This window comes from Paroedura picta, chromosome 7 (genome assembly GCF_049243985.1).
Source record: "Paroedura picta isolate Pp20150507F chromosome 7, Ppicta_v3.0, whole genome shotgun sequence".
Taxonomy (NCBI): Eukaryota; Metazoa; Chordata; class Lepidosauria; order Squamata; family Gekkonidae; genus Paroedura; species Paroedura picta.
The window spans coordinates 92289646-92310565 of record NC_135375.1 but is presented as its reverse complement, the minus strand read 5'-3'; the positions used below and the strand labels follow the sequence as shown (position 1 = coordinate 92310565).

General features: G+C 46.8%; 1 protein-coding gene across 2 annotated transcripts in view; it reads right to left on the bottom strand.

The window, feature by feature from the left end:
* Positions 1-20205, bottom strand: part of ABCA1 (ATP binding cassette subfamily A member 1) — a 112893-nt gene extending 92688 nt beyond the window's left edge. The window contains exon 1 of one of the 2 annotated variants that reach the window (XM_077345386.1): positions 19917-20205. The gene's annotated coding sequence lies outside the window, so the exon portion shown is untranslated. Of the gene's footprint in view, positions 1-3044; positions 3184-19916 lie in introns of those variants that run through there. The other variant, XM_077345387.1, reaches the window with a different exon arrangement.
* Positions 20206-20920: the final 715 nt, after the last annotated feature.

The following is a 20920-nucleotide window of genomic DNA, read 5'->3' as shown; positions in this document are numbered from 1 at the left end:
CAGTCCAGGCTCTTTCATAATAAGAAGCAAAGGTCGGAACCAACTCATATTGGAACCAGTAGTCGACTGTAACAGAAATGAAGTTAGGCTGCTGGACTTGCGTTCTTATGGATTTTTACTAAATCCATACTAAATTCATTCCCACCCCCCCACCCCAAAAAAAAAGAACACTCAAGGAGAACACAGGAGCCAATCTGATTTTTAAAAAACCCACCTTTCCTTGGCTTGCCTTCATGCTGCCTACTGAAAACTGCCCTGCCTAAGGACCACCACAAAATCATCCCTGATCTGGCACCATTATGGCATGCCCCACTGAAGGTTGGTTAACAAGCACACACATCGCTTTATTGCAATGCAAATTGGCGACATTCTGTAACTCGCTCTACGCTGGCCTGCCCTTATCCTTGATCCAGAAACTGCAATTAGTCCAGAACGCAGCTGCCAGGGTCCTCACAGCAACACCCCGGAGGTCCCACATCCGGCCCATCCTCCAGCAGCTGCGCTGGCTCCTGACTGAATTCCGGATCAGGCTTAAGGTTTTGGTTAACCCCTTTAAGGCCATACACGGTCCCCCTGAGGGATCGCCTCTCCGCCTACACCCCTCAAAGAGCCTAGCGCTCTACTACTTCCAACCTCCTCGTGGTCCCTGGCCCCAAGGAAGCCCGCTTAACCTCAACCAGGGCCAGAGCTTTTTCCATTCTGGCCCCCACCTGGTAGAACGAGCTCCCAGAGGAGATCAGGGCCCTGACAGAACTAGAACAGTTCCATGGGGCCTGCAAAAGGGAGCTCCTCCACCAGGCATTTGGTTGAGTTCGATCTAATCCATCGTTCCCAATAGGGCCCCCAACCCCCCCCTCCTACCATGACTTTTACGAATCTGCCCAACCTCTGGGTCTCAGTACAAGTTGAGCTAAGGCTCTTCGCAGTCCTACCTTCCTTTAATATTATCGTTATTATGTTAATGTTATTGTTGTTACCACCTTTAGTGTTACGAGAATGATGTTACCTGTACCATTTTGTTGTTTCATGTAAACCACCCTGAGCCTTCGGGAAGGGCGGTATATAAATACAATAAATAAATTAAATAAATAGCATTGCACATGAGTGTGATTGCACATCACGGGCAGAGCTTTCCTTTCTCCTCCACCCACAGCACTTGTCGAAGGAGTTCTCCCACAGCTCCAAAGCATCCCCTTCTGAGTAATTAATGAGAAAATCATAAAAGATGTGAGAACCAGCCCTGAGCCATCTTTTCAGAGATTTTGGTTCCATGAAGCAAAGTCTCCAATGCACGGCCTTTCAGCACTACAGGGGAGGTACAAGAAAGAATTGTTCTTGGGGCCTTATCCTGAGCAGAGGTCTACAATAGCTGGCTCAGTATGAAGCCAAAGACATCTCACCTAAGAAGAAAATCCAGCCTTAAGGCATGTTAGAATAGCCAACATATGGGATGTCAGAACAACCAGCATATGAAAGGAATAGGAGGAAAAGTTATTTTACGGCCTAAACGACTTGTTTAAAATGCTTCAGAGAAAGGGAAAAGATAGAGTTGAATCATGGCCAGTAATGTAAGTAGGAACCATGTGCAAGGTTACGGCAGTGCTGTAAACCAATTGCACATTTTGCTGCTGTAAATTTATTACTTATTGTGGGGTTTTGTGTGTGCTAAAAAAAAAGGAAGAACTTGTTTGAGTTGCAGAAAAGTTACCGATTATTAATCAACATGATCATTATCATTCATTTTATATAGTGTATTTTTAGTTATACAAACTATTTTTCTTACTCTGGCTCTCAGGTGATCTCTTGCTCTGGGTTTTGACACAGTTTGGCTCCAGAATTATAAAAATACTGTCTGGTGGCTCAGGCAGTATTCTGACATCTTGTCAGCAAAGATGTAGTCTTGTCTCTGCAAAGAACTCATTTGCTTCAAATTACAGGTGCTCTTCTGTAGTATATCATTCTCATCCTGCTCTTCACTTTCTATTTCAAAATCTGTTTTGATTGGATTTTTGTGAGATTTTGTTTCAGCAGCAGGGCCTCCAAAAAACCCCCCACAAAAAACCCTCCACCTACTCCTCAGTTTGAATCTATACATCTGAAACCCTTTGAGCCTGACTTGTCAACAGGCCAAATCCAGATTAAAGCCCGGAAGATCCTATAGACCTTTGGTTGACAAATAAACTTGAGCAATGTTTCTTGCAAAAGAGCATCAACCAAGGTAGATTCCCTGTGACAAACTGATGCAATGACTGAGTGTTAAATTAAGGGGGAAAGATTTATACGTGTTATACAACATGGCATTTTTATAGAAGTTACACCATTTTTTTTAATCAATAGGGTTATGACGACAAATTTGCATCACAATGAAAGGAAGCAGATAACTTTCAGAAAAACCTTGCCTCTATCCAGCCAAGGGCTATACATGCCCAGACATATTCTTTACCATGATGATACAGGACTGCGTGCCTAAACCAGAGCTACATGTATGGACTTCCAATAACTGAGGGTACATGATCCTTCCTCTTTCCCTTCCAAACTGCAGATCAGCAAGACTTTGACAACTCCCAAGACAGCAGCTCTGGCTACCCTACACACATTGCATTCGATAATAGCTTCTCAGAATTAAAATTAGCACCAAAACAATTATGCCTTTGATCTTCACCCAAAGGCCAAATGTGAAAAGATTCAAACAGAGATGAAGCACCACTCAAATAATGTCAAAGCCCAATTCAAATAAATACACCATTTGGCATTGGGGCGGGGGGGGGGGGTTGGTATTAGTTTTCTAAGGATAAAGTTTTACATATATATTCAGTTCTACGAATACTCAATAAAAAGTATCACTACATTCCTCTAGGGTTCTGAATACCCCCCCCCAAAAAAAAACCCCTGAGTTGTACCATTGATTATTTCTGCATTATTTTTTTAAAGGGTAAAATTAGTGCTGTTGTTTGCTGCTATGACAGAACTCAAATAAAATGCTGGAGGTTTTAATTTGAGCAAATGGTCGTACCCCCCAAATACCGGGAGATGGAATCACTTACCCAAAGCTGCACAGCAGATATGGAAGCCCAAATTACGACGCACCCAACGGACCCGGATTCTAAGCCTCGGCAACCGAGTGCTAGGAATCTGCTTTGTCCCGCCTAGCGCTCTGTGTGTGTGGCAGATGTCAGCAGTGGAAGTGAGCTTTGAACCTAAAAACCTTGTGGCTCAGCCACTATCAGCCGAATGAAGCTGATATGCCCAGTTGTGTTTAAGGGAATCCCAGAGGCAATGGCTTTTGTTAAGTGGACCAGAATCTCCTAGCCAAACCAGAACATTACTTCGGTTTACAAAATCGTCTCCGCCTTGAGTTTTGGACTGCCCTTTTCATAAATTTCTGGGGGAAACAGCAAATATATAACAAGACGGATGAACAGCTACCATATGCTGCCTATAATTCCACAGAAAACATGGCCGGGCATGGCTATTCTTAAAAGTCCATGCCCAGCTGTGCATTAAGAAATTCCTGTTTTTATTACAGTTGGCAGCTATGAGGCATCCCTCCCTTAATCTTACACAGATGAACATAAGAGCTGGCAAACTGGGTTTACCTCCTGGGCATGGGAGGAGTCCAGGACATAGCGTTGCCAGGTCTGCGTTCCGAAATTCCTGGAGATTTATGGGTGGAGCCTGAGGAGAGCAGGGAGTCAGAGAGATGAAAGCCATCAAATCCACCCTCCAAAGCAGCCATTTGCCCCAGGGGAGCCATCGTGGGAAGATCAGTTGCAATTCTGGAGGATGTCTAGGCTGCACGTGAAACTCATCAACCCTACTGGCATATGATGCACTGCAAGTGATAAAAGCAGAGCACAAAACAAAATATTTTGCTGGCATTGACTGGCATGATAGAGAAACCTGTGCTCAGATTCTAGTGTGAGAGATGCTGCACAGGAAAGTGGGAAAAACAAAGATAATTTGTTAAGCTACTTTCCCCCACATACTTTTAGTCTCAGGCATTTGTGCCTGAGAACCTTCCAGTTCTCCTAGAATTACAGATTATCGCCCAACAGAGAATTGATGTCCGGCAGCAGTGAAGGATGGACTCTTATGGCATCACAGCCCTGAGTAGCTTTCTCACTCCACCCCAAACCTCTCTCTGTCCAGGCTCTGCCTCCAAATCTTCAGGAATTTTCCAGCCTACTGTCAGCAGCCTTAAGCTCTACTGACCCTATGAAGGTTGGCTGCAAAGTCCGATCGTACTGCAGTTTCACACAGAACAAACAAGGAAAATGGAGCTTCTAGTCGGTGGCCAGCTAGACCTGCTGGACCTACGGGGGGTTATGCAACTGAAGCATGCACACTAAGGGGAAATACTGCTCCTGACACGTTCTCCTCCAAACATTCCAGCTGTGTTCCATGTGCCTGTGTGTAGCTGCCAGACTATTTGCACAATCTGAAGCAGAGTTATACCAGTCTATATCTGTCCAAATCAACTCTGAAAAGTTACATCGTGTGAACCTTCCCTTCAGAATTACCTTGCAAATTTCTGACTTTAACAGTAAAATTTCAGTAACTACCCCCAGAAGCTTGATGTAGTGGTTAAGAGCGGTGGCTTCGAATCCAGCAAGCCAGGTTTGATTCCCTCCTTCTCTACCTGCAGCCAGCTCATTGACCTTGGGCCAGCCACAGTCCTGATAGTGCTGTTCTCACAGAGCAGCACTATCAGGGCTCTTTCAGAACCACCTACCTCACAGGGTGTCTGTTGTGGGGAAAGGAAGAGAAGGCAATTATGAGCTGCTTTGAGATAGTGAAAAGTGGGGTACAAAAAACGAGCTCTTCTTCTAATAACCGGGTGACATGTTTTCTTGCCCGCTGCCAATTCTGTGAGACCACTTCATCAAGCCTGACATTGTCAAATCCTCTTCTTTCTTTCTGAAATTCTTCCAGGGAGCTTATGAGTATGTGAAGCCGTGCTCACCGGAGGCCACTTAATACATTCATCACTTGGCTTGCACCATTTAGGGTCATGCAAGAGGAGGAGTTGTATATTTTTAAATATCATACACCACCAGAAATCAGTGCATCAGGAAGAACGTTGCTCCAAGTCCTGTTTTTCCGGTCACAGAATTTTTCAGGTGAGAGCCTCATGCAGTGGGTAGACTGATGGACCAAAATCCAAATATCCCCTCTGCCATGAAGCTGGCTGGGCGACCTTGGGCCAGTCTTGCACACACAGCCTGACCTGCCTCACAGGACTGTTTGTTGTGAGGGTGAAACAGTGGGGGGGGGGGGGAGCAATGTGAGATGCCCTGAACTCTTTGGAGGAAGGATTGGGGGGGGGGTAATGGAATCAATAAAAGGCAAAAAGGTTTGTCTTAGAAAGAAGCAGAACAGTCAACATCACTGCCACTATCTTGAAGTGGTTCAATCCAGGAAAAGCTTCCCTGCTTGATTCTTCTCAGTGTATAAACTGGCTCACAGTCAGATCATTAAGGCCATAGGAAAATGTTATTTACTCCAAGAACTCAGGCCAAGCTGTTTTCCCAGCCTGCTGTATGGGAGTCTTCCACCTGGAGATTGTCCCAGGGGCCTTCTCCAGGATGCATGCAGTTGCCCACTCAGCTGTCCTCGGCCAATACACTAAGGGGGAAACGTCAAGGGATTCAGTAAGCAATGGTTCTGGATTAGATCCTGAGTAGTCAAGTGTCTGACAAGGCCTGCCAGTATTCGCTCCCAGTCTTGCTTACAGTAAAAAGCCACAGCACGTTGAGTAGCCAAGGCAACATTTATCTGCTATCTCGGCATGCCAATAAAACCTGTAAGTCATCAAATAATTATATCAGCTCAAAAATATAATGGAACCCAAAAGGCTCTTTGCCAGTATGTCACTGGACTGGTAAGATTCATTTCTCAGCATGCCCTCCTTCCGTAAGTGCTTCTAATGGTCTCCACTTGATAGTTCGGGCCAAGTGATAAGAGCATTGTGTCCTGGGCTCCTAGCAACTCCTACCCTTAGCTGAGATCCTTAATAGTTGGAGAATGCTATTCGGTAAGCAGAAGAAGATATACAATGAAGCAAGGAAAGAGGATGCCTGGTTTTACAAGATAAGCAGTGGCGGAAGACGGACCAGTGGCAAATAATCTTGGTCTGTACCATGCACCCTCACCCAACTGGTCCCTGTATTTCTGCATTCCCGCCAACTTCTATACCACCTCTTATTGACTGAGAATGATGCCACAGTATGGAATATGTCACAGGTCCCCAACGCAGCCCATGGGTGTCATGGTTCCTGCCGACACCCTTCATGGCACCTGCCAAGTGGGAGGGACCAGATGTGGCTTTTGTCCAGCCAGGCTTTTGATTGGCCTTTGCTGTGCAGATTTTTGAAAATGTTGTGTTGGTGGCAGCTGTCACCGCATTACAAAGACCTTCCTGGTGTGACTGGAGGTAATTCTGGTAAACAGTGCTTCTGCCCAAAATCTAGAAAAGTTCTTATCCGAATTATGCATAACCTCACAGCCTGACATTTTGTGATTGGCTCCACCTCCTGGGACAGACATCTACCACCACTCATGTCAAGAGTTACCGTTACCCGCAGGCTCAAAAAGGTTGGGGACTCTTGCTTAACAGCCAATGTTAATTTTCCTTTTCAGCCAAGGCTTTCATCTTCCTCATAAGCAGCTTCTCTAAACACTGCAGCAGTCCATAGCTGTCTTTCCTGCTACTGAGAGTTCTTCAATCAAGGAGTGAGACAGTTGCACATGTCTTAGATGAATTAGTATTTTTATTAGCTCTATCCTTTGATTCCACCCTCTGTCTCCCTTCACTGCACCTTCTGACCACTCAGTTTTGTGTTCAAGGACATGACTCCGCCCCTCAACCTCACTGGTTCTGCTCCTGATGACTTCCAAGAGGTAGCAATTCTTTTGAAGGGACTCATTGACTTTCCGTGGATGAAGACAAACAAGCTGTTTATCATATGGGAAAGTTTACTCAAAATGTGCCATAGTACAGACTACATTGTGTGACTTTGTAAGCACTTCTAGTTACTGGCTTGTTCTGTTACTCTGGAGTTAAGACATTCACATTCTACCATTAATTTCTACAGTGCTTTCCCCCCCCCCAATAGTTCATTATTTACAAAAGTGGGAGACAAGGTAAAGCAATCTCCTGTATTGTATATAATCAAAATTATCCAGCCATATCTACACCAGTGTGTTATGCTTTTTTACTGGAGTTTCTATTGTGGATATGGCCACACATATGCATACTATATTAAGAGCCTCTTGTGGCGCAGAGTGGTAAGGCTCAAGGTTGACTCAGCCTTCCATCCTTCCGAGGTCGGTAAAATGAGTACCTAGCTTGCTGGGGGGTAAATGGTAATGACTGGGGAAGGCACTGGCAAACCACCCCGTATTGAGTCTGCCATGAAAACGCTAGAGGGTGTCACACCAAGGGTCAGACATGACCTAGTGCTTGCACAGGGGATACCTTTACCTTTACCTTTTTTATGCATACTATCTCCATGAAACAAACAAAAAATCAAGGTGGAAAATGTCTACCAGATGTTTGTTTTACACATTGTTAAAATTAAAATAAATCCTGTATAACTATTCCCCATACAATTTCTTCATCTCACAACATGCAATACTTCAGAGATAGCAGAGTAGAGTTTCTCAGCAAAGGAAAAAGTCTCAAATGTAAAAACGCATACATTAAAACTGAGAAACAGTAAAACATCTCATGATAGGTTAAGTGTGTAAAACAACCAATTAGTACTGTAAAATCTGAAAAATATGGAGAAGCAGGAGGAAACATACTTGTCTTTCAAATAAAACTCTAGCCACAGACCTTCTCAGCTGAAGAAAATGTTTTCCCCAAACAATGTCATTAGCTATGGGTTACTAACAGTAATGACCATCTGGCCACTTGGGGATGTGATGTGGGTAGGAAATTTTTTGATTTTATATTTTTCCATGGAACAGCTTCTGTTCCACATTTGTAAATATGGTCTATTTCTGTACAATTTTCAGACCTGAAGTAGGGTGTTATTTGCCTTCTATTGCTAAACCTTACAAAGATTTAAATCATTCACTGGAATTTGAAGCCTTACTTCCTGGGAATTTACAACACATAGGACTTGGTGGTGGTGGGAAGGATTACACCATATTTGCAGTGATGCAACTTGCCCTGAGGAAGAAAACTCTGCCATGTAATATATTCATCATCTGTATTAGGTCTACATAACTGTGAATTGATAGGGGAGGAGACGGGACGTGGTATGGTGTAGCCCATTTCCGGTGACCTCAGAAGCTAAGCAGAGTTAGTACTTGGATGAGAAACCCATCAAGAAAAACTCTGTAAAGGAAGGCAACAGCAAACAACCTCTGCTTTTCACTTGCCTTGAAAGGCCCGTGTTGGGGGTCACCATAAGATGGTTTCCACTTGATTGCACTTGTATAACTGTGAATAGGAACAAAGAAGGGCACAGCATTCCAGGGGCCCAGGTTGTTGGGGACAGGCAAGATCTGTCGAGTGCATGATTCAAGAGCATATGAAGACTATCCTACAGGGGGCATCAGGGGAGATGAATAGTTATCACATTCAGATTGGCATTTTCAAATAACCTCTTCCTGACTGGCTCAGTTGGAGACTTCCTGCTCCACACATCTTCTCTGCTTGCCTCCAAAATGGACTACAGTGAGTCAGCTAGACTTTTAGGATTCTCTCTTCTTTGTTTACAAAGTTGTTTCTGTTCTCAATAAAGCTATTTATCCTGCAAGAAGCCAATGCTCTGCTCCTTTGCCTATACAGATCAACCTGGGGGCCTACTAAGGTGCCAGCACAGGCCACCCTGGTTAAGGTGGAGCCTGGAGGTAGCAGCAGCATATCCATTCCAATCAGGTATCTTGTGTGCCATCTTCTCAATGTGAGGGGTACCCAGAGGGACTCTTTCAGAGTGTTGGCTTTTGGCAGCCCTGACTGTGAAATGCTAAAATAAGCGGGTAAAAATTCTGTTGGCATCCCTAGCAACATCCGAGGCCTGACATGACACTTCATAGAGTATCAATTACCTCATACATCAGTGAATACACAGGGCTGGCAACATGCCTCCACCCCGCTCCCCTCCACGTGAGGAGCTTATGAGCCCGCCATAAATTCAAGAGTATTCTACAAGTTAAGCAGCATTTTCCCCCAACATTACATTTTATCCACACACAGTCATAAACCATCTAGACATAATTTTATAATACACCTCCATAAAACCCATCCTGGAGTTTGAAAAGTCCATGAAGTGAAGTGGGGCTGAACATCAATCAGCTTGCATTTCAGAACTTGGGAGCGGGGAGGAAGAAATCACAAACATCCTTCCAGGAGATGACGGCAGTGTGTGGGAGAAAAAGATGAGAGAGAGCTGCAAGATTTGAAAAGGGACTGCAAGAGGGCTCGCAATATATTACCGAGGAAAAAAGCTGGGATAAGTTGCACCCAGTCAATGAAAAACAGAATACGGCCAGCTGATCCAAACCGTAAAAGCTTATATTAAAAGGATCACTGAGTGAGACTCTCCAACTTATTTAAGATGAAATTTGTGGTCTTGTGGTAATGATTTTTCCAGTGTGGCTATCGGATGCCTCCCAAATATAATAATAAATAAATAAAACAAATGCCTAAAGCTAGGGGAAAATAAGCCCCACAAAATCAAGGGTCAGATCTGAGCCAGATTTCTCCATTTACTTTCTTTCCTTCATGCCTTTTTCTCCAATGGGGATCCAAAGCAGCACAACCTCCCTGTGAGGTAGGCTAGGATGAGAGTGGGAGACTAAGGAGGTGGTGAGCTCCCCCTCACTGGCCGTCTTCAAGCAAAGTTTGGATACACACTTTTCTTGGATGCTTTGGGCTGATCCTGCGTTGAGCAGGGGGTTGGACTAGATGGCCTGTATGGCCCCTTCCAACTTTATGATTCTATGATTCTATGACTAGGCCAAGCTCACCTAACAAGCTTCCATGGCAAAGTGGGGATTCAAGCCAAGACGGAGAACTTTACTGACAGGAGGAAATCTAAAAAGCTCTTTCCCAAGGCATATCTGCAAACAGCTCTTGACGCTCACGCTGTTTATCTGACTACCGCACACTGTCTGGCACATAGGAACAGCTGCAACACTTCAGCTATCTACAAGCTGGTTGAGATGAATTATGGGGCTGTACATGTGGGATCTCTACAGCCCTTGGCTTGTTAACTGGGGTAAAGGAACAGGAAGTCACTGAAAAGGAAACACAACCAAACAAGCAAATTTGCATGCTCTGGAGATAAATGAGCTCTTGCCCACCACTGCCCTATGTTGCCTCCCACAATGTGAGGCTGCTTCTGTGTGTGAAAGAGGACACTGTACAACCACCTGTGGTCCAATCTGTCGCTTGACTTGTTCTGTGGCCATTGTGGTAGTGCTTATTGTGTGTGTGGGAGGAGACAACATAACCAACATTTAACACACTGTGACTGAATGAGTGGAAATATGAGGCAAAGAGGTCCAAATAAATTTTCTCTAACCCGTCCACCAGGGATGGCTCTTAATTTCTGGTCTCTGTCCCTGGTCAGATGCAGCTTACATTTTGCCCCGTAGGAGCAGGACTGGATATGTCTTTGCAAAATTTGGATAGCGTACACACAAACAGAATTGACTTCTTTTGGTTTCATCCCCTTGCTACAGGTCTGTGGAAGTTAAATCTCCAACTTCAGAAGATGGTATCACCTTGACCATAACACAAGTGCATTATGAAAATATGCACATGGGAAAGCAGAAAGTTAGTGTCCCTGTATCCATTCCATTCCAGCCCATAATGCAACATTCACCTGTGAAGATGTTAATGTGTTAGGACACAAAAGGGAGGCAGGGAGACAAGTATTGCCACTGGCCAGATATTTTTCATTTACTCTTTTTAAGATGGTCCTGACAATCTCATACTACCCAAGCACCTTAGTAATAAGGACAACTTTCTGCAGAAATGGCCCTTTGGGAATACCTGTCTCAGTGAATACTGCGACCTCTGGTGTCAGGTATCCAGCATTGCTTTGAAATTCTGCACCTAAAAAAAAATATGCCCTCCTTTGCAAGTTGGTGCTCCTGAAAGCTTAGCGGCCTTAGTGAAAAATGTTAAACAAAGAAAAAATTAACCCCTTCCACAAACTGTGTTCATTTGTTTGTTTAAGGTGGGGTGTGTGGAACAGACAGTATAAATGCATACCCTCCAGCACTCTATGGAAAAAAAGGTTCTTCTGGGTTGGGTCGTATATGACAGGGTGATGTTAGGCTTATGAAGAGGTGGGGCTATGCAGGTAAGAGATGACATTGTTCTCAATGGCTCCCATTGAATGCTATGGGATTTATTTTAATAAATGGTCTGGCACTGTAGTTTGAGGCATGGTTGAATAGTGGTGAGGCGAGAGGAAAGAAATCTCCAAAGAGAGCAAAAATCCTGTGGCACATTGATTGAGCAATGGATAAGATTGAGGCCCATCTGCTGGTATTCAACAGAAAATGGAGACCATTTTGATCTATCCTGACCATTTTGATCTATTCATGATTCTTGCCACATGCTGGTAAATTACAGAGTGAATTAAAAAGTATGAACAGCAGAGCAGTTAACACAACCCACAGTTGCTACAAGAGCACTGTATACTTTGCTTTCCTCAGGGCACAGATAGTATCCCACTGCCATGAAATACCAGAGCAGCCTCTTCTCCGGCTGAGATTTCCCAATCTTGGAGGGTTAATGTAGGTTAGCAACTATCAAGTAGATGACCTTGATTGCATGGTTTGATGCCAGTGCCGAATGGCCATTATAAAGGTTGACAGCATCAAGGGAAGCCCTTATGCAACTGGATGCCAACAATTATCATTATCAATGAGTATCTGACAACAATTATCATTATCAATGAGTATCTGACAAAGTGTGCATGTACATGAAAGCTTATACCCTGAATAAAACTTTTGTTAGTCTTAAAGATGCCACTGGACTCAAACTTCTTTCTGCTGCTTCAGACCAATGTGTCTCCCAATCTGAATCGACTTCCTATGTTAAGTGATGTTTTCCCATTCTTGTTATAAGTGTAAGACCTGCTTTGGATGGGACACAGATTTTTCCTGCTTTTTCCTATCCCCCATAACCAACTTTCACAACCCACAAGTAATGCTAAAAGGGACTGTGTCACACCAAGGCTATCAAAGAATGTTAAGCTGATACCCTTTGTTTTTAACCAGAGCAATGATTCTCAACCTGGGGGTTGGGACCGCTTTGGGGGTCGAACAACTCTTTCATAGGGTGGCAGCACGGTGAGCAGCTTGGACAGGGGGGGCACTGCCACTGTTGTTGCTCCTTTTGCAGGTGCCCACGCTTGGCCGCCAGCCACTCCAGCAGTGCCTCCAGCGCAGGGCAGTCTCCAGCCAGGTGCTCCAGGTGGCGGTGCAGCTTGGCGGGACAAGACACAGAACTGAACCGAGAAATCCCAGGAAAAAAACAATTTATATACAATCATGAACAATGGATCTTCATGCCATTGGTCAGTTTCGGTTTAATTTCTGTGAAAAAACACTTGCATGGTTTTATGGTTGGGGGTCAATACAAAATGGGGAACTGTATTAAAGGGTCGCGGCATTAGGAAGGTTGAGAACCACTGAACTAGAGGAACATTTAGCTGTGATGTTTTTCTGAGATACCAAAAAAAGGGTTATCTAATTTACTAGCTTAATAAACAAAAAGCTTCCCCTCATTGTTCAAAGCAAAAGTTCTTTTAATATTATCAAAGAATCAACATAGCTTCAAAAATGAAAGTGCCTGTCCTTAACTTTCAGTACTACCTCTAATTCAGAACTACCTCTTATTAAGGTTGCACTTTGCCTCTTGATTTAAAAATTCTTCTATCAATTAAGTCAGCAAACTTTTTAGCTGATGAATCTACTAATCATGCAACCAATTAATAGAAGGAAAGTAACCAGGCCAACACACCATTTATGTCATTTGGATTTCTCAAATCATATTTCTACAGCACCTACCAGCTCACCTGTTATCAGACGAAACAAAACTTGATTTTACTTTGAACCCTAAAGACAAATCCTCAAAACTTAAAAAGTATTTTCCCTAAAATGATGTGCTCAAATACTTAACATCTATTAAACTACTCTTCTTTTCCCACCAAATGCACTAACTGCTCCCTAATGGAGTTAGCATCATACGAAGACAATGTTCCTTTATTAGATTAACCTATTTCCAAGCAACACTAGAGGGGATAAAAATGTCTGGTTCAATGTAGTCCGTAACATTAACAAAGACATAGAAAGTACCTGGCATTGACTCTTCCTAAGTATTACCAAGTCTGGCATCTTACTTTTACAAAGTATTCTCCCACCCCACCCTCCAAAATGCCAGGTCCAGAATTTCTTTAAAAGAATCAACAAACTATCAAAACGTAGGCAAAGATGATAGGACCTGTCAGTGACATCCATTTGCCGCAAAGGGCTTTGACTGTTTTGGCAGGGAAAAAAGTCCACATCAACAATTTTCTATCCTACTTCCGTCCTATCTTTTTGTCACAACACTTGAGGCAGAATCACATGCTGCTAACTAATGACCAGTGCTAAAAAGTGCAAGGTTGCAGATTATTTTCCCCTTGTGAATCAGACATTCAACAAAAAGGAGACAAGACGTTGTATCATCACAGCCTACAGTGGCTCCCTGTGTGTTTGCACTAAACAGAAAAGCCTTGCATAGGGCTAGATTGGAAGATCCTAAGAAAAGGAAAGGAAATCGAATCCAAATTGGAAAACTCCGATTACGTTTGATCGTCTACCCTTTGATTCCCTTTTTCTTGCCACATGCTGGTAAACATGCCTAGTGTAGGGCTGCTGGGTGCAATTTTTAAAACCCACTGGACCTTTAAATGTCCCATGGTTTATTTTTCAGCCCATTTTCATCTTCCTGTGGAACTCCATGCAGCCCTGAGAACCAAGCATGTTCTGCAAGCAAGTTCAACCAATACATCCAATCCATTCCTAGTTGCACCAAGCTGTAATAGAGAGACTGAGAAATAAACAAAGCTCTTAACACCGTTTAAGTTTTGAAACATACCTTACTAAAACGTTTGTTTTTTACACAAAACTGTGTTTGTACTCTGCTCACAACCAGTTTCATGTTACTGTGGTTGGTCTTAAACAAGGGTACTATACAGATTGTGTCCCAGCTACTAAGTGAAGGGTTTTAGTTATTTTCTGAGACACCCAAAATTATTTTGCCGGATGTACTTCTAATATTGCAGGCTCTTCACTTGAGGTAAACTTATTTTTTCCTCCCCTTTGGACAAAACTAGCTAAGATGAAGATCACAGATCCCCATTATTTTTTTTAAAATCTGTTTCACAACCATGTGGAGCCCTCAAAAAATGGTGTCCTGTGCATAAAGAACCAACTGTAGTCATGCACTCACAAATGGTTTCAGGGCCAAACAGGGAGAAGGTGCTTAAGCTTTCAGCCTCCATTCTGCTGTCCTAATTAAAACAAGCTCCCTATTCCATTAGCATTTCCAGGACAAGGGAAGTGTCTGTTAGGAGCACACATTTTTCACCTTTAAAACATTAACAACAAAGCAGGCAGCACAGCTACAAATGCCAAAACCAAGTAGAGACTCAACCACTCACTCTCCTTCCTTTCCCTGCATGGCCCAGAGGAAAACTGAGGCTATATGTGCAGGCTGGCAATTGGAGGCTTATGGATGGACTAGCAGTAAAGGAAAAAAAAATGCAACCGGTTCTAGTAAACTGCTATGCTGCTTTGGGGAGGGGGAGAGAAGGTGGGCTGACAGAACAGGCAGAAAGGGAAAGGGGCTTTTGGGCACAAAGTGGTGGGCAAGTAGAATCCCGCCGAAACAGCGAACCGCCTGCAGGCCAGGAGAAAAAGAAACACCTCCCCCCCCCACACACACACACACACATGTGCTTGCAGGACAAAATCCAAAAACAGCCAGTGGTTGTCACTCATGTCACCCCTGGGTAAGTTAGGATGGTGGGTTTAAAGCAGGGCGAATGTGGCACTTTCTCCACCCCTTGGTGGCCACAACTGGGCTCCCCCTACCTGGAAGTGGGCCGTGGCTGGCTTTCCTGGGGCACAATGCTGGGGGTGGAGGAGAAGGAGGCTGGAGACAACGGTGGCAGTTCTAGGTGTCCCTCCCCACTTGCTGGCCGCCACTCCTTACTTCCTCCTTTTTCACTTCCTTTGCCTGAGGCAGGTGATGAGAAGGGATGCCAGGTCCTGAACCCACAACCATGCAGAGGGTGGTCTGAGCAAGCACCCCTCACACTCTCTTCCCCCGCCTTTCTTTCCCTTTTGGCTCTTCCTCGGGGAAGCTAAAGGTGGGACAGCAAGTGCACTTTTCAAAATGCTGCACACACAGAAGCTCCTGCTCCCTGTGTAATTCTTGAGGACTCCCAGCATGCCCTGCTTTAAGAAGTACATGGTCGGGAGCCATGGTACCCATTTTATTACCTGGAAAGATGGGACAGGAAAACACACATACACCATGAACAAAAGGAGGGGCTTTTTGTTTTAATTGAGGAGGAATTCTGTTCCCATAGAGGTAGTGTTTTCCTCAACAAGGAAACATTCTCGTTTGTCTGTATATTTAGAAGACCAAAAGGTGACTAATAAACAAGACCGAGAAGTTTTCTTCTGATGAAGAGGATGTAATAGCTGTTTGTGCGCAAAACCTGTTTGGCAACAGAAGATAACCCGATTGCTTCGAATCATTTTGCGTATTCATTTGTTAAGCATATTTTTATCCTGCCCTGCCTCAAAGTAGCGTGGGGCTGTGTCCTTCACTCTCCCTTCCTCCATTTTTGCCTCTTCACCACAACCCTCTGTGCCAGGCTAGGGCAAATGTGTTATTGGCACAAGGTCACCCAGCAAGTTTAAATGGCAGAGTGGGGATTCAACCCTGGGGCTTCCAGATCCTAGCCTGACCCCCTTAACCAGGGCTAGTCAACCTGTGGTCCTCCAGATGTCCATGGACTACAATTCCCATGAGCCCCTGCCAGCGTTTGCTGGCAGGGGCTCATGGGAATTGTAGTCCATGGACATCTGGAGGACCACAGGTTGACTAGCCCTGCCCTAAACCACACTGGTTATTGTTTAGCACCTTTTCCTTTTCAGCTGTTTGTTTGCATGGAGGGGCTGCTACAGGAATACGTTTCCACACAGCATCTTACCATGGTGTCAGTCCCAGGGGTAGTCAAACTGCGGCCCTCCAGATGTCCATAGACTACAATTCCCATGAGCCCCTGCCAGGGAATTGTAGTCCATGGACATCTGGAGGGCCGCAGTTTGACTACCCCTGGCTAGACTAACACAAAGTAAATTAAGGAAAGAAAAAAAATCCTTCCAGGCTTTTTATTTAAAAGGGTGGGAGGACTTCAGTTGATGGAGTATTGACCAATTGCCCAAGGGAGGAAACCCATGGATGAATTAAAACTCACTGTTAAATTACAGGGCTTTGTATATCTCCCTTTTAAGAAGGTTCCTAAATGACTTAGAGGAGGGGCATGAAGTGAATGAGGGTATAAATCAAGACTGGGGCCTTAGAAGACAGGTGCAAAAGCCCGAGAGACACCCAGCAAGTTTTCATATGCACATGTGTTCAATCTCCCACCAAAACAATAGACTCCCGGGGGTGAGAGTGAAAGAGAGCAGTTACATCTGTCATCTACACAATACAGTGGCACAGGACAGAGGGATTCCTGAAGCATAAATCTGTAGAAGGAGTCACAGGATCCCACAATGCTCCAGATGTCATAGAATCATAGAGTCAGAAAAGGCCACACTGCCCATCTAGTCCAACCCCCTGCTCAGTGCAGGATCAGCCCAAAGCATCCATGATAAGTATCTGTCCAGCTACTGCTTGAAGACTGCCAGTGAGGGGGAGCCCACCTCCTCCTTAGGCAGCTGATTCCACTGCTGAACTACTCCGACTGCGAAAATTTTCCCCTGCTATCTAGCTGGCACCGTTCTATGTGTAGTTTAAAGCCATTACTGCAGGTCCTATTCTCTGTGGCCAACAGGAACCACTCCTTGCCCTCCTTTAAGTCAGTGGTCCCCAACCTTTCCGAGGCTGGGGACCGGCAGGGCATCGGGCCGCGCCCCCGCGGACCGCGCCCGTGCGGGCCACGCCCGCGGATCGGGCCGTGCCCGCGGGCCGCGCCCACGGATCGGGCCGCGCCCGCGGGCCGCGCCCACGCCGCGCCCGCGGATCGGGCCGCACCCGAGCCGCGCCCGCGGGCCGCGCCCGCGGATCGGGCCGAGCGGGCGTGGCCCGCACAGGCGCGGCCCGGCCCTGATTCCCTCTCCCCGCCTCCCGCAGTAAGAAGCTTCCCGGGCCGCAAGCTTGCGGCCTGGGAAGTTTTTTACTGCGGGGGCGGGGCGGGGAGAGGGAGCCGCGGCCCGGTGCCATGGCCTTTGCGGCCCGGCACCGGGCCGCAGCCCGCAGGTTGGGGACCACTGCTTTAAGTGACAGCCTTTCAAGTGCAGCAAGCATGTCCTCTCTCAACCTTCTCTACTCCAGGCTGAACATTCCCAAGTCCCTCAGGCTTCCCTCGTAGGGTTTGGCCCCCAGGCCCCGGATCATCCTCGTGGCTCTCCTCTGTAGGAGTGGAAGCACTGGTTTCTGGGGAATTCACCAAAGCGCCAACAAATGTACTCAGTCATATGCAAGATTAAGCTTTGTTCAGGGGAGACCATACCCACCCCCTAGCCATTTCCTTTCATTTCCTGACAGTGTTCAGGTTTGCCCTTGTCAGCCTCTGCACAGCAACTCTGGGCCTCCTTGGTGGTCTCCGATACAAATATTAACCAGGGCCAGCCCTGCTTAGCTTCCAAAATCTGGCTAGCCTAGACCATCCAAGTGGGGGACATTATACCTCTTCACTTACTAACAAACCACCTGGGATTCTTGAGTTTTCTCTGCTTCCATTCAACTTCCTTGTTGGTGGCTTGTGGCCTGAAACTTCGGCTGTGTAACTTCTGACCTTCACACATAATTCCAGAGGGACAAGGGCCCTGTTCAGTTAGGAAACTCTTCAGGTGGTCTTGGGCCAGAAGCAGTTTATCCTAGTAGCACACACTATGGGCACTGCAGTTCCAGGGGCTCCCCAGTGCTGTATGGTTAGGGGGCCTTCATACTTGTGCAAAAAAAGGGCAATGCATGTGCTCTGCTAGTAACCGTGTATGTGCATTGCTCATTGCGCACGCATGCACACCACAAGCTACAAAACTGTTTTCAGCAAAGTGAAGCTGCCATTGGCTTCCAATGTTCCAAGGATCCAGAAACAGCACCAGTTGTGCTCTGCTAAGGCCCTGCCAATCCTCCAACTGGCTCTGGTGCTACAGGCCCCTCGAATCCTTGAACAGAGCCAGCCTTGTACCAATAGTAGTCTGCTGCCCTTAAGGCATTTGGTGAGGCCAACTGACCCATGACATCTACAGGTCCCCCCCCCTGCCCCAGACTGAGAGATCGAACCTACTGAGGGAGTGTCAAAGTTATTGTTGAAATACTGTTCTAGTTGGTATGTTATTGTCATATTGTTATATTGATTTTGATAGTGTTCTATGTAAATGTTCCAAAATGTTTTATGTAAACCGCCCAGAGCCATAGGGAAGGACAGTATAAAAATCTAAAATAAATAAATAAATAAATAAATAATAAGGGAGGGCAGATATCAAGGTGGTGGGTGACAATTGCTTGGCCTCCCTCTGAGTTGCCCGGGAGAGGGTTAGACTCTGGTTCTCCATTAGCACCCCCCCCAGAGGATTCCAAATGCCTGCTTATGCCTCCCTCAGTTTGCTGTTTTAAAAATGTAGGATGTCCCTGAACCAGGACAGGCTGTTCTGAACGCAGCTCTGGAAAATTGCACTGCAAACCCCCTTCGCTCCCTGGTGGTTTTCTTTGTAATTATTAGCAAAGCCCTCCTCCCAGTTCCTTCCTGTTCATCCCTGAATCACTGGAAAAATGGGGTGGGGGGGAGAAACAATGCGTTCCACACTGTAGCCTTGAGCCAAACACCAGTCAACTGCATGACTCTGATGAAGATTCCCTTGTGCGACTTTTATTGGCAGATAATTGAATAAATGCATCCGAGACGCGACTTATTTCGGGCTGCGCGGGGCCCTCCCCTGAAACTTGAGGTGCGCTTCCCCAAATGAGAGGGATCTGTGCTCCGTCCCTCCTCTCGCTCTCTCTCTCCCCTCCCCCCTTGCCTTAAGCAGTCGCACACAGGCGAGGTTACTCTCGGTCATTCCGCGGGACTCGCTGGAGTTGTTTTGTCTGGTGTTTCCTCCACGCACCGGCCCTTCTTCTTCTGCCTTTGCCTCCGCGGACCCAGCCCGCAGGAGCAGGAGACCAAAGAGCCTCCGAGCTGCCCCGCGCTCAAACAAGGCGCAGGCAAGGCGAGCAGGAAGGCAGGCAACCTCGACCCAGGTCCCCCCCCCCCCGGGTCCTCTGTCTCTCGCCGCCCTCCAGCCCAATTCCACGTCCTCGCCTCTTTGTCCTTCCCGAAGGAGCCCGAAGACTTTCCCGCCCGTCCTCCGCTCGCTCTCCAGAACATGCAGACACGCTGGCCGACTCCCCCAATCCTCCCGCTCGGACAGCTGAGCGTCCAGCAGGAAGAGCTAACTATGCCCTCTGTCCCTCCTCAGAGGTTTTCGTTCCCTCACGCCGCGTCCGAAGAAAACGCAGCGCCAGAAAGCCGCCGAGCGGAGGCTTCGGCGCCCCGAAAACGCTTTTTGTGGCTCCCTCCTCCGAGTCACAGGAGGTCCCCCAACTTCCAGAGGAGGGAAAGCCCCCGGCCGCTTTCCTCCCGCGGCCCCTTCAGCTCCCTGCGTGCGCCTTTTACCTGCTCGCCAGTGTGCCCGGCGCGTCTCTCGCGGTCCCCCTGGCACAGGAGCTCCAAGCGCCCCGGAGGACAAAGCCCGCGAGCGCTTTTGGCAGGAGGGCGCCAGGCGGGGGATGAGGGGGGTCGTGTGGGGAGGGGGAGATGCCGAGCGAGCCGCCTTCGCTCCCGGGCTGGTCCCCCCTCTGCGCCTCGAGACAGACTAGCAAGCCGTTTTGAACCCGGCGCGCCTTATATAGATTCCGCCGGCGCTGCACCGAGGAGGTTATTATCGGTCAAAGCCGGCTTGCCTCCGCTTCGCCTCGCCGCCGCTCTGTTTATGTAGTTCAGTCACTCACAGGCAGCACGTGGAGGCCCAGCCCGCCTCTTAAAAGGGCCACGTCGACGGCGGGAGGAGGCCACGGGTCGTTTTCCCCACAGCAGCCTGGTGGAGAACCACTGGCCAGCGCCTCGACAAGTCCCCTCCCAATGGTCGCTTGGTCCTGAAAAATGGTATTTGGCAGCGCTTCATAATATGTGGGCCCTACACTGTGATTTCGCTCTGGCCCAAATCTAGCTCTGGAAGTCCCAAAGCCAGGTTGCTCTGTTGGTGAAGAGCAGCTGCCTCTATCCTGCAGGTGAGGGATGCTCTGGGGCTGAGGAGTGCTGGCAGGTCCACCTGGGACGCTGGCCCCCTCAAGATGCAGTCCTTGCTCAAGGTCTCTCTGCACCTGGCTACCCAATTCTCAAAATCTGTCTGGCTTCTGCATGAGATGTGGAGCCAGTCCCAATTCTCTCAGAGTGCCCTCAGCCTCACCTCCCTCACAGGTTTTGGGGAGAGGAAAGGTGTTTGTAAGCTGTTTTGAGACTCCTTTAGGTAGTAAAACACGGGGTACAGAAAACCCCATGGGGCTACATGTGGACTCAACCAGGGCCAGGACATTTTCGGGCCCTGCAGGAACTAGCACAGTTCTACAGGGCTTGCAAAACGGAGCTCTCTCTGCAAGGCTTTTGGTTGGGGCCAGTGA